Raw genomic sequence first — 15100 nt, 5'->3', positions numbered from 1 at the left:
GTATTTATTTGTACAATTCAGGTAGTCTTGACCTATTCATTTGTCTTTAAAAAACAGCCAGTTGTCACCTTCACTTCACACACACACATATATACGAATATCAATTATATGCTTACGAGACATGTTGCATTGTTAAACTAATTACGGTATGTGAAAATCAAGACTTGCATAAAAACTATCCCAATATTAGAGACAGTGGCGTCATTTTTCTTCAGAGCTTTCAGCTCTTTGATTAAAAACAAAGAATTTTGTTGATTTTTCATAAAAATTGACAGTGAAAAATTGGGCAACGTATTATCTCGATCGTGAAAGACAATGCGTGACCAGACAAACGCAGGACGTGTGTGGGTCTGTGTGTTATTTTTTTATATACCGGTGATATATAGCCACCCTTCCCCCATGCATAGGAGATAAGTATACACCTTACGGTAAGAAAAGCAACGAGAAACTACATTTTTACTAAAAAAATACTCTCCGAATATTATATCTGTAATTATAGCAAGTTTTCGTTAAAATAATCAACTTTCTAGTCTGTATCTCGAAAAGACTATCATTGTCGGAGGAAATTAAATTATTTTTTACAATCTATAGTTGTTCACATTCGACAAATGTTACGACATAAGTGTAAAAGTACAAACTAAAGTACACTCTTCATGTATGAACAAAACTTTTGACGGTCTCCACCTATACGAGGATTTACTTACTATAAAAATCCTTGACCTTTAAAACGAGACAAAATGTGTAATTATCATTTTTTTTAAAAGAACTAATATATGGCGAAGATGTATGAGATTATGAGACAAATATAATGATGGAATAGTTCTGTATACAAAAAAGGATATATTTCATATTCCACAAAAGATTGTCGATGTTCTTTATCACATAGTTAGTATTAATATTGATTTATTGTTGATGTTTAACGCCACGTTTCTCTATCTTTGACATTTTTCTTCTAGTTTAGTATATTTACCACATGTACAGTATCCGTATAATTCGAAAATGCTCAAATTAGAATATAAAAACAAGTTTGCACTAGCTTAAGTGTGTGTAATACTTAAACAAGCATATGGTCCGAGAACACAGTTATTTCGTAGTGCATTTCTTTTAGAAAATAAACGAAAATTAAATAATTGACACCTGCGCTTTCTCAATTATATTTTACAGTGTGTTTTACTATGTTTGGGACTAATTATATCAAAACCATAGAAAACTTCATCGACTCTAACCCAAAATATGGACAATTTTATGTTAAGGGGGTCTTGAAAACTTTTCACAGCTTCCGAAATGCTAATTTTAAAGGGAAATTCCGCGATTTTTTACTTATCATCTAATTATGTTCATCTTAACATAAAAAACCCATTTGCAAAGTTTTAAATATATATTCCTTCTAATAACGTAGAAAATCAAGTATTTGTAACTTTTTTGGTTGAATTCTCGAGTGGGTCGTGACGTATTAGCCCGATTTATTGAATTCTGGGAAAAAATAAAATCTGTTTAACTCTTATAGCTTATCGACAATATACGTAATTAAAAGCGCACAGCTGACGAATGGTCGTAGTTATTAACCACAATATAAGAATGAACGAAAATGAATATGCATATACCGTTTAGTATTGATTGAATTAAACTCCTATAAAATTATCTCTAGTAAATGTTTTTGAATAAATTTAATTAATTATTGTTGAGATTTTTTTCATAAAATATTTATTGAACATTTTTACTGATATTGAACTGAAAATATTTACCGTTATTGTTTTGATAATCATTTCAATGCAACTAATGTGTGAGCAGAGTGTGTATATTATTTTGTAAAGGTCACTGTATATTTCTCGGCTTGAGGTCAATTCGTTTACCTTGTAGCTATTTAGCCGCAGGTGTGAGTTCAAGCGTACACAGGTATAAATGTTGTTTTTTGGAAAGGATAAACAGAAAGGATTAGAAAGAGTATGCTGTCACGATGTTAATACACTAAGATTTAATGCACGATGAGAATAAAGATACAATAATTAAATTGTGCAAATTAATTGAAAATAAAATTCAGAGCCGTAAAAAAAAATTCCGAAAGTGTATAAAAATAAAAGGAAACAATTTTTGATTACTTTCTTAGCGGCAATTGGCGTAAAGATTCAAATATGAAGCAAACAATAGTAGTTTTAATCTTTAATAAAAACTTAATGCAATATTACCCAATTTGATATACCATTGTACATCTTTTTGATATCATTGACTTTACCGGAATTTCTTAACTTGTATTCAAATCTGGCTGTGTTTAAATGCTAATAAAACTATTGCAATTTTAAAGTTTTTAATTGACAAAAAAATACAACATACAACATGCATGATTTTTTTTTAGTTTCTTTTTAACATTTTATTCTTACATAATTAAATTCATTTGACAATCATTTACACGAACTTTTTGTGAAAAGAATACCAATTATCTAAGCTTAGGCATTATTTCTTTTGAGGATTTTTGAGTTGTTTTTTTTTAAATTCTATGATAATATTTGTGCAATGTTGAACATGATAGCCGTCATTAATCCAAATAAGTAATACAGTATTTAGAATAGTTCGTCCATACATCGTTGTTCTTGAAACAATCATTATTAGTATACATGTAAGTTTCCTGACGTATAAGAGCCATTGAGGATGAGCTCCAGAGAAAGCAGACTAGTAGCGTTTCGTTCGTTTGTTTGTTGGGAAAGGAGAGGAAATGCAACCGCTTGTACAAATAAACGACAGAATTACCATACAAGCATTTATAGTCAACACAATCAGAAAGAGTTCCCATCGTTAGACGGGGAATATGAAGGCTTCCAAGAATGAACAAGTGACATGTCTAACTCTGAACAGTTAGAAAACGGACTATCGACATCGACCGCTTGTTCTTGATATTTGAAACTGTATGCATATATATACGTATATGTTTATGATATAGTGATGAGTTCTTGCGTCTGACAAAAACTAAATCCCTTCATGGTTATATCTTGCCATACGTTTATATTGGTTTGTAAGGTGATTACTCAAAATCGTTATTTGAAAATCCTGTTTGTGAGATGTAGATTCATTTCAATACAGAAATTTCGTTTCAGATATATTTCACAAGTGTATAACACGGAGAAGCTCTGAAGGTCCATTACTCTCATTTTGTTTGGGTGTGAACCATCGATGTTTACAGCAATATCAAAGAATAAGATGATGATGGTAGAAAGAACTATGGGCGTCATGTGGCAAATATTACATGCATATCGGACAATGAGTTGTCAATCTGTATGAAAAGATTTCCAATACAACCATATTATTGAGAAGGAATGTTTACATGCTACACTCTCGTACTAGTATTACAGGGTTCTTGTGGCGTTCACCTTAGACACACATCTCAGTGTTTTAACGATGTTTAAAAAAAAGACAGAACCAATTTAATGTCATATTTCCCTATTTTTTTAAATATAACTAAAAGTCTTTTATCTGACAAGAATACCCCTATTTAGCGGACAAGTAATTTATTCTTTTTTCTGTTATTGAATACCAAGAAAGAAAATAAATCCCCGAAATTAATTTGAAACTTTGATACTCAAAAGTTTCCCAGCAAAATATTCACATCCCCTGGGGATAATTAGTGTTCGTCCAGTGGCATATATAACAATTGTGATGACGAATTCCTTCCTTTGTTCGAGAACAATCTTGTTGAAATATAAATCTGTGATTTTACTAGGTCCACAGCTTCAATGAACCAAAGCAAAAGTTATACATCGACCTGCATTTAAATCGAATTGGTTCTCTTCTTCTTCTGGTATACAATAGTCTATCGACATTCGATGATTACATACTGTTGGCATACGTGGACTAGTCTTTTTACAACACTTTTACCCCTATTTATTCAAAATATATGTTTTTTTCTTATGTTCAATGTATACATGTATATATTTTAAATTGCCCTATAGTTCCGTAACTTTCTATCCAGTCGTATAAACGAATCGTCGGCAAGTGCGTACATTTTTTTAAATCAATATTTCTGGTTTGTTCCAATCTGTCCTTCACTATTGACAATGAGTATTTATTACATTTTCCCAAATTCACCCTTGGAAAAAATATTTAAATAGATGTTAATTTCATCAAATCTTATTTTTTGGATATTATTTATATTTTTATGAATAATATTCTTTACACCAGAAATGTTATTTATAAACAAGCGTATGAGTTTAGTAATGACAAGTAAGACAGAGTTGTATATTATACATCTGATAGTTCAAAATGGAAAGTTATAAGTTATAAGTTATCAGCCGTATACACTGATCAATACCTGCAGAAGTGAAACGATGCATGAACTTGCAAGCCCGACAGGAAATCGCTTGAATACCTGGACGTGTCACCTCACACCCCTCACAATACCTTTGGAAGTAATACCTTTAGCCATGCTGGTGATCAGATGAGGGAAGATCAAAATATATTTGAAAAAAGTTTATTACTTTAAAGAATTATGAACAAATTAGATTTTCGAAAACAATTTTCACGGAACACTTATTTATGATTTCAACTTCGACTTTTCACCTAATTCCAATATCAACAGTTTAAAAACAACAGACCATGGTAATTTAAAAAAAAAATAAGAATATTTTCCGTATCAAGTTAGTTAGTCGGATAAAACAACCGTACGATTGACAAGATATCGACACGCAATTACGACTACATCGGTTACTGTAGTTTTGTTTCTTTGTGGTTTATAGACATATCGTTTTTATTAATCGGGAAAGAACACAAAATGGCTGACCGCTGAGAATTGATACTCTAAATTTAAAATCGATGGTGATCGCTTATCTAGCGGAATAAAACTTTAATATCTATGAATTTGAGCATTTTTATACAGAATGAACATAATATCAATTTTTGATTTTTTTGCGAAGTTTCCCTTTAAACCTTTTTCAGCTGGACAAAATCTCTTCTTTACTTTAAAATTCAGGACCCAATTTTTGTTTACAGTGTAATTGCTATTTGAGGCATAAAACATGAAGAAATAAATTTGGAAGGAGTATAAAAATAAATGGCAACCAACACACTGTCCACACTAGGGACTATGTTATTGTTCCCGGACCATATTGATGTATAAAATTAACATGTTCTATTCTGAATTCACGATCATAGCGCAATCGCAAAGAAATTGAGCCAAAGGGGTGTGTAATAGCGGGATTTAATTAAGATTCGCCCTTTATATATACAAATAAAAAAATAAGCATGACCCAAATGAATGAGTAATTTGGGCCGGAAAATTGCAACTCTCAGATACAAAACAAAATAATAAAAACGATGTATCCTTAACATGTTTATATAGGAGAAGAACATATATAGGATAAGAACGTGTTTACAAATGCATTACACGTAACATGTATACTAGGTTTATGTTTAGGCCCTAAACACATTTTTTAGAGTGTAGACATGTTTGCTTTTACACAAGGTCATGTTTTTCTCTGACTATTTATGACGTCTTTGCACGAAATAAATTGGATGTTGGATGTGTACGGATTTGTGATTTAGTCTTAGATGCATGATTTTTTATTAGTTGTTGGAGGCTTTGAAATAGCTGCCATTTAACTACGAGTATTCTCAGATCTGTACCTAGTATCTTTTTGTTGTTGGGATGTACAAGTACCCGTCCACGTCCACTTGTATTTTAGTCCATCTGATGAGTTAAGCCTTTTTCAACTGATTTTTATAGTTCGTTCTTATGTTGTTATGTTTGACACTGTCCCATGTTAAAAGGGGGTCCCACTAACATGTTTAACCACGCCAAATGTATGTATGTGCCTGTCCCATGTCAGCCTGTAATTCAGGGGTTGTCGTTGCATATTTGTTTTTGTTCAATTTTTACATAACTCAGGTCGTTAGTTTTCTCGTTTGAAATGTTTTACATTGTCATTTTGGGGCCTTTTATAGATGATTATGATGTATGGGCTTTGTTCATTGCTGAAGGACGTACGGTGACCTATAACTGTTAATTTCTTAGTTATTTTTTGTCTCTTATGGAGAGTTGTCTCATTGACAATCACACCACATCTTCTTTTTTTATATATATTTTATGCTTTTTTAATCTCCTGATGACTATTATATTTGTTGGATGATACAGTAACAAATGCACCGCATAGCGTTATAAAATATGAAATAAAAATATGCATATACTTTTTACATTTCCATAATTGATTGTTGTTTTGCCAGACAAAAAAAAACCTAGACACGCACAAGAAACTTTCACAATGCTTAACACATTTTATACCTGTTCATAAATAGCATTCAAAGATACTTATAATTTCTAGTAAAAAAGTCCCAATGAATGTAACTGGTTTTTTTTTTTTTTGTATGACTTCATCATTCTTCAACAATATTATAGCAAAAACAGACCATGCATGAAAAAACAACCTCCGACAGTCAATTTTCTAATAAAATCAAAGCAAAAAATTTCTTAATACTAGATTGGACACTTATCATGCTTACCTCACTAAACCTCATTACTATACTAACAAAAAACTGATAACTATTTCAAAATACGATGGTATGAATGTTCTTCCTGGTTTTGAAAGAACGATTCTTTTTATAGACATGAACGCGGCTGTCAAAGAGAGCACCCCTTTTCCATTATAATCGTAAGTTTACGTTACGTTTACGTTACGTTTGCGATCACCTTTGTGAAACACTCGTAGGTAAAATCTTACGCTTAACGTAAGTTTAATCGTAAACGTAAATCGTACGATTCTTTGTTGAGATTTGGAAGAATATGATTCTGAAAATAAATAGCTTTAGTCCTGTCACTTCATACTTTTCACGCATTTTTTTTTAATTATTATAAGCATTTTAGTGAGAGTTTCTTCTAAAAGAAACGACTGGGCTGAACATTTCTTATATAACTGTTCAATACAGTTCGAATGGATACGGTATATAGTTTAAATTACTGGTCATTTATCTTCCAAATGTAAAACGTATCTTTCTAGCTTATCTCGTAGACTTTATTTAACCTAGGTATTTATTTAATTCTTTAGTTCCCTTTTTATCGAAATAAAAACTTACCATTCAAAATAAAAGGCAAAAAATATGAAGTTGAATGGTGCTAATTGAAAGAATAAAGGCCCCGCGTGTTAACTGTGAACATAGATTACATCCTTAATTTGGCATACAATTGGCACATGGACGTAAATGTTTGGCTATACAAAAATGAACCTGATTTCTTTTAAAATACAAATTCTAACATGACGTCCTTCAAACGCTTTGAGTACACACCCGTGGTAAAATATGAATATATTGCATTGACTGTGTCGATCGTACTCCCACGTCATATGTTGTTTTTTTATGAATGAAGTACCCGACGTATGATGACGTAATAATTAAAGCATTTTACGGGAAAATACACGCTTCTGATACCGAAAATGATCACTGCAAGGAACGTAAACAAACGATGCTGAAATGTGGTATAAGCCCATTTTTTATACATAGAAAACATGTAAGAAAATTATCATCAAAATTCATCCAAATCTATCTAAATACGTTATTGTAAATAGTTTGAGCATTTCGCTTATTCTGTTTGATCCGTTATTTTACGCCAATCTAAAAGTGCGTTAATTTATGGGAACGGCAAATATTTGCCTCCACCTAGAGCGCTTCGATTCAAAAGAATTGCCGTATTTGTCCCATTAATTAATCGAACTAATTTATGGGGGAATATATCTAGATTTTACTACGAGTTGTCCCTTTATGCCGATATTTTATCCCTCGTTATCGCTCAGGGTAATATATTTGTCATAAAGGGCCAACCCGTGGTAAAATCACGATAATTCCAGCCCGCATGAATTATTTGTTTATTAATCATACGGACGTCATCCCGAGTGGACTGATCGTTATGGAACATCCGTTTTAAAGCGTTGGATATGTCCTTATTGTCGTAACTACAAAATCTATTTCCCTCTTCCTCGAATTTCACCTACCGAATAAGACTTATGACTTGGTATTTTTATTTAACAATCTTGAGCAACACTACAGGTTCCTCTTGTGGAGCAGGACGTTTAATGGTTATGGGGTTTCCCCTACTATTTCAAGAAAATTAGATAAACTAATTTTCACAACTAAAAGGGTAAATTAGTATCGAAACCTTCCATGAACTGTTGACCAACATCATTAAGTGGTAAACGTATGTTCAAGGATTTTCAAGGTCAAGGTTGCTTGTTTAAAAAAATTAAGGACTTAAATCGTATTAGAATAATTGTTCATAAACATATTTGATGAGAAGACAGAATTGATATGATAAGCTGAATTACATTATTTAACCTTTATAAAAATTGTATCACATTATCTGAATAGGTTATTTAATGACAAAATAGAGTAATAGAAATTTGACTTAAATATCAATATAACCCATAGCCACGAGGTGGATGATTCGTTTTGTAGATTTAAAAGTCATGTGGAATAATTTGTACATATTGGTTTGCATAAGTTTGACACTTGGGACAGGAAAAGATATGGATACCAGAGAATTTTGTTTGTTTTTGAATCTGTACGTTCACACCACATAAAGATTCTTTCATTAAACATTCAATACATCCTTTCGTATACCATCAGGTAATGTAGGAAAACGCTGATATTTTGTTTTCGTTTAAAGGGGCACTAGCTTAGAGATATATACAAAATATTAAATAGGATTTGTTTTGTTGAATCATTAATAAAAGTGAAATAGTGAAATATTATATAGCTTTTAGCAGCCAGCATGGTTCATGGTTCAATTTTGCCACAATAAGCTAAGAAACATTGATGATGAATTATGCACTTGCAAGTGGCTTATTCGACCTCATTAAATCCGTATCCATATAAACTTCAATCAATGTAACTCCTTAGCTAGAGATGGATATTGCATGCGTTGCTCGTGTTCAATTATATAAATAAAAATAATGTCAACATTGAAAGTGAAACGAAGGAATCATCTGATTGACTGTTTCGACCCCCAAAAAATCTTTCTTATACAGGAAAACACGATGATTAACATATTTTTAAAAACTTATCGGAATAGAAAAATCCAAATGCACGAGTTTGATATCTGTTTATATCAATATTTATGTTTATATCGTTATTAGGCAATCGGAAGTCTTAGGAATCAACTCGACAGTTAATCACATGACGTCTAGACTAAAATACACACTAAATGAATTAACCGATTATTGTAGACTTTATAATTTGAATAAATGTTTTGCATTGTCATAAATCAAATATGAAAATTAGAGTCAAATCGGTGAACATAAATTTGACAAACAGTGCCCCTTTGATTATTTTGAATATATACGTATTATTTCAACGTTATTCAATTCGAAATAAAAGTCCCTATGATACAGTGATTAGGTTTGGCAATACAATAGTAGTGTAATCCTAAAAGTTTGACACGCAAGTTGCTTTTAATGATTGTACATTCACTTGTAAAGAATGATTCACAGACAAGATCAAAGGTTACCTTACAGTTCAGTTTCTATACTGCAATTATGACAACGTTTAAACATTATTTCTCGACTTTTCAAGGCTCGGGTTGATTTAAAGCTTGACATATTGCGTTGAATTACACCTGTTGTTGTAGAGTGTATATTGCCTTCCACATGTATTTATTGTTAGCGTTGATTCCGTTGCGGTCTCATTCACGTATATCCAATATCATTTTATTCATTTTCATTTGCACGAAGGCGAGGAATGTCCAACACGTGGTACGACAAAACAGATGCGATGTAAGAATGGTAACTGTATACCAATAGAGTGGAAATGTGACGGAGAACGAGACTGTGGACCACGTGATAATACGACGGAGAACGAGACTGTGGACCACATGATAATACGGATGAAGCTTATTGTAAACTTTCAGGTGAGTTAATATTACCTACTTGGAACACTTTTCCCTAATCCCGAATTTCTAGCTTAGTAAGATCGTTTAATCAATTGAACCTAATAAAACTATTGTAAGACAAAACATCAAGAAGCGGTATTTTTACAGTTAACATTTTGTCATACGAATGTTTGCAATTAAATTGAACTCCGAGTCATACATTGTCGTGAGCAACCCAAGCTTGAATTGTAATGAGCTTTATTTTGAAAATTCTTTCATACCCATTACTTAACAATTCAAATCAGATGAAACAAAATAACAGTTTTAAATTAATTAAACTATGATATCCGGACGAACAGGCACAGTTAGACAACACAATAACATGCATATGTATGCCAACTGATTAAGACGTCGTTCTGATACATTTCTAATTGTATTGCTTATGGTTAAGTTGTACATGTTAAGAACTAGAACCTGGTTAGTTATTTACCATTCTTTAGGTTTTTTATCTTGGGATTGATATACAAACGGTTACTAGACAATAGGCTCAATAAAACATACTAGTTGTAAGTAAATGTCAACTCCAGGAAATCACTGCTGTATTATGTTTGATACGTGGCACATACTTATAACTTTCATATATCTCATCCAGATGATAACTGTGCAAAGAATCCCGGTAGATATTTTCGGTGTGAGCTATCTGGTTCCTGTATTCCTAAGCAATGGCGATGTGATGGAAACAGTGACTGTGGACCAGGTGATAGCATAGATGAAAACAGTTGTAGTGAATTATTAGGTAGGAGTTGGTTCAAATTTGCTCTTTCAGCCTACTGTACCAAAGCTTGACATATGACGCCGATTCATATGCATATCAGTTCTTACATGAATACTGTCGTTTGGTGTGTTTGAGCTTTTGATTTTGCCAATTTTTGCAGTTAGGTATTTTTGTTATAAATTTTGATGAACACGACTGTTTCGTTGAAGGTAAGCATGTAACTATTGCATCAATACCCGTTCTATCGGAAATATGACAGAGAAAATGTACCTATCATGCACTACGGAATCAACTTTTCGTAACCAAATATTACGTAAAATATAGAACTGAAATGGGGAATATGTCAAACAGTCAAAAACCCTACAAAAAAGCAGATAACAACCGAAGATTACATATATAAGGAAATGAAACTAAAAATCACACAAAATAAACAAATGACAGAGGATTTGGCTTCGGACAGGAGTGAAAATGCTGCGGGGTTAACATGTTTATTGAGATCTCAACCCTCACCCTATACCTCTTTATTATTTCGATTTTTTTAACAATAGACACAAGTAGCAGATAAATCATTTTGATAATCAGAAATGATTTCTATATCTTAGTTACCCTGGACTTGTGAGATATAACACATCAACATTCATGTTGCTCATATCGAATATAAAAAGAAACTTACAAGTTGGTTTCATTCATAGCGAAAGATGCGTGCGACGCTTAAACCAGTTTCCGTTGTTCTGTCAGTAAAGATTGCATACACAAAGGATGGAAGTGTGATGGTGAATTTGATTGTGGAGCAGACGATACGTCAGATGAGAATGATTGTGATGCAGGTTAGATTCACAACAGCATTTCAAATTCAAAGTTACATTCTATGTTATCATTTCAAAAGCTTACACCGAAACGTTATGAATGGTTTAAAAGAGGGACGAAATATACCAAAGGGAGAGTCAAACTCATAGATAGAAAATAAACTGACAACGCCATTGCTAAAAATAAAAAAGACAAACAGAAAAATAATAGTACAGAAGACACAACATAGAAAACTGAAGAATAAGCAACACAAACCACACCAAAAACTTGGGGTGATCTCATATGCTCCGGAAAACGTACTAAACAATGGATTTTCTACCAATGACGTAACGTTATTTTCATTATGGTGTAGGATCATTGAGAATACCCATATTTTTTATATTATAAAAAATGCGAGTTGAATATGCTTTTTTTTCCCTTTCTGTCGTAATGATTTTCAACCCTTATCTGCTTTTATAAACCCAAAGGAAAGAAAATACCAAACTATTGTGCGGTTTAAATATTTGAAATTTGAAAAGTTTCTTTTAAAAAGCCGACAGTAGTTATTCACAACTACTTTTCAAATGCGATCTAGAAATATAACGGCAATTGTAAGGTTATTTTTTGCCTTAATGACATTTTGTTAGGGTGACAGAAGAACTGACGATTCTCTGTTTTTAAATCAGTCATCTGTATCTATTGTCCCTTCCATATCATTTTGACAAGTAGTAAAATAGTCTTCCATTTGTGAATAGATGTGAACATAACAGAATAGCCTATCGAAAAACATCAGTAGCAATAAATGACACCCAAACTCTTTTTACACAAAAATTAGTAGATTATAGTCTTTATATCAGTTCAAAATCAATCTACACTTAAGCTTGTTTGAACTTAAAGTATTTTTTAACACATACATTTCAAAATCAAGGGTCTATTTTGATATTAATAAAGTAACAAAAAAAATTGATATCAACTTTTAACTTTGAATCAGGGATTTTATAAAAATTTTAGCACTTATTTCAGTGAATTTATAACATCCTAACCTATTTGAGGGCTTTTACTACATCCATGAGATTAAAATTTCACTGTTGCATGTTGTATACACCAGTACAAAATCACTATAACTGTTAAAATGATTTTACAAAACCGCTAATTATTCCAGGGAATTGTACATAATCACTGGTTTACAAATTCATCGTAAAATGTACACATATGTTAAAGCGCCACTAGCTACGAGATATATAAAACATCTAAAGTTTGATTTCTTTTTGTTCAATCAATAATGAAAGTGAAATAGTGAAATAAAAATTCGCTTTTTGCAGTCAAAAAGGTTCAATCTTGTCAAATTACGCTAAGAAACATTGATAATTAGTTATTCACTTGCAAGTGAATGAGTCAACCTCTTTAAATCCGTATTCATGTGAACTTCAATTTAACCTTTAGCTAGAGATTGACAACGCATGCATTGTACGTGTACTGATTATTTAAAGAAAAAGAATGTCAACAATGAAAGTGAAACTACAGTAATTCATTTGATTACTAGTTCGATGCACATACAATCATTCTTATACGGTTAAAAGCAATGAGAAACGTCTATTTTTAATATATTAAATAAAATCAAACAGACCTATAAAAATCCAATTGCACGTCTTGGTTTAATATCTTTATTTATGTTTACATCGCTTATATGGTCATCTGAGGACAAATCGATAGTTAATTAGATGGCGTCTAGACTAAAAAACACACGAAACGAACCTATATATTATCTACCCCATGCTCTGTACACTGTTTATTTTAGACTTCGGATAGTTTGGATAAATGTTTTACATAGTTATAAATGAAATATGAGAATTTGAGTCAAATCGGTGACCATGAATTTGACAGCTAGTGCCCCTTTAATAAATTATTAAAACGTAACACACAAGTTTATATTCGTCTAAACAAAACCATGAATGTATTCGCTGTAATTCGAATAACTCAAATCTGAACACATTCTCAGAAAAGACATGACCAGTGAGAGGTCTATCAAGTAATAAAAGCAGGATTTATTCACATTTTCATACATTACGAATGTATGTTTCAAGCCAAGAGTTCGACAGCTGTTTTACATTACAATGCTCTAGACTAGATTTTTTTTATTTTCCATTTTGTTTTAACGACTTTTCTATTTTTCTTTTTCTTGAGTTTCGGTATTTTATTAATAAGGGTTTTTTAATCATTGCTTTTTTGAACAAATTTAATATTTTTGTGATACAATAAGATTATTACAAATGTATGAACCAAACAAGAGTGTTTTATCGCAATATATTGCAATAAACATTTTGTAAGCCTGAATCAGTTCTCGAGCTAAAGCCTCAAGGCCGATATATGGGAGTCTCAGGATGATACCAGGGTCAATATGGAAAAGGGCATGTTAAAATCTATACGTATATGTTATGCACTTAATATATTATTTGTTTTTCGTTGGTAGATATTTGCAGTTATAAAGAATATGAATGTGAGTCTGGAGAATGCATTCCTTTAATTTGGACATGTGATAAGGAATACGACTGTTCTGATGGGTCAGATGAAAGTGAGGCTATCTGCACACTCTAAATTGACTCTTTTCTTACACATAATTTAATAAAAAGGAATATAATTTATTACATGTATAATTGATATTCAATATTGATTTGTGACATAATAGCCTTATTCATCAAGTTTAGTATAGACAATGAAATAAAACTATGATTGAGTGAAACTCATTATTCCTATTGCGAAACTCCTATATTTAGTGTCCTTAAAAGAACATATCCACTGGGTACGATTGAAAAAGCATGCCCTCTGTTCTTTGAAAAACTATCCCCTGAGTGATGTAAGTAGTCAAAATACATTGTACTTTATCTTATACTATCAAAACTGATGTAGTGATGTCGAATTCGGCACATTATAAGCGCCAAAGTTTGATGTTTTCCTATTAAGTTCAGTGTTTATCTGCAGGCACTCTGGCCTTTTACCTACAAAACGGACAACATGGACAACGAATGTAGGAAATGCATGCAATCTATACTTAAAGTACTACACATGTGGTGTTTAATTGACTATACAGTTTTTGATTTGCTGAAAAATATGTAAATTTTGCTTGAACTGTTTTTGTCGATATTCTGTTGAGGTGCATGGCATATGGCTTATGTGTTATACTGCTTGTAACGACACATAACATATGGGCCTCTATCTAGCAGAGTGACTTTCTGTATCGCTGGTTGAAATCCCAAAAGAAAAAGAAACACCAATAAAAAAAAGACGTGTAGTATTTGCCCATGAGACAGCCACCTAAGGCACATAGTATTCTTCAACAAACGCGTGCTTATTCATTCTGTTTTGTTCTTGATTCTTGATTGTGTATAGTACCTTACGGTAAACTATCGGAATATATATAATATATAATAAAAAACTAACATTAATAGTAAGCTCAAAGCACATAATATGTTCTAGATATATCTTGTTGGTCTTCACTCTAATATCGGTTACTGAACCTGCATATAATGATTTATATAAAATCGAAAGGTCTTTTCGTTAAAAGATTTCAATTTAGTTGTCATCAATCCAGTTGAAATCTTTTGGCTCTATTGAGTAGTCATCAATCCAACAAAAACAGTGCACAAACCTTTACCATTGAAAAACAAAATACAAAAAAGCAAGTGCTGCTGTAATGGTATTAGATA

The 15100-nt window shown here is 31.9% G+C and overlaps 1 long non-coding RNA gene across 1 annotated transcript; it reads left to right on the top strand.

The window, feature by feature from the left end:
• The first annotated feature begins 10490 nt into the window (after positions 1-10490).
• LOC143051345 (uncharacterized) lies at positions 10491-14136 on the top strand. The gene is made up of 3 exons (XR_012970714.1): positions 10491-10631; positions 11303-11437; positions 13867-14136. It is a non-coding gene; the product is annotated as an uncharacterized LOC143051345 (long non-coding RNA).
• The last annotated feature ends 964 nt before the right edge of the window (positions 14137-15100 follow it).

This window comes from Mytilus galloprovincialis, chromosome 11 (genome assembly GCF_965363235.1).
Source record: "Mytilus galloprovincialis chromosome 11, xbMytGall1.hap1.1, whole genome shotgun sequence".
Lineage (NCBI taxonomy): Eukaryota > Metazoa > Mollusca > Bivalvia > Mytilida > Mytilidae > Mytilus > Mytilus galloprovincialis.
Note: the sequence above shows the minus strand (reverse complement) of the source record. Positions and strands in the feature narration are given on the sequence as shown.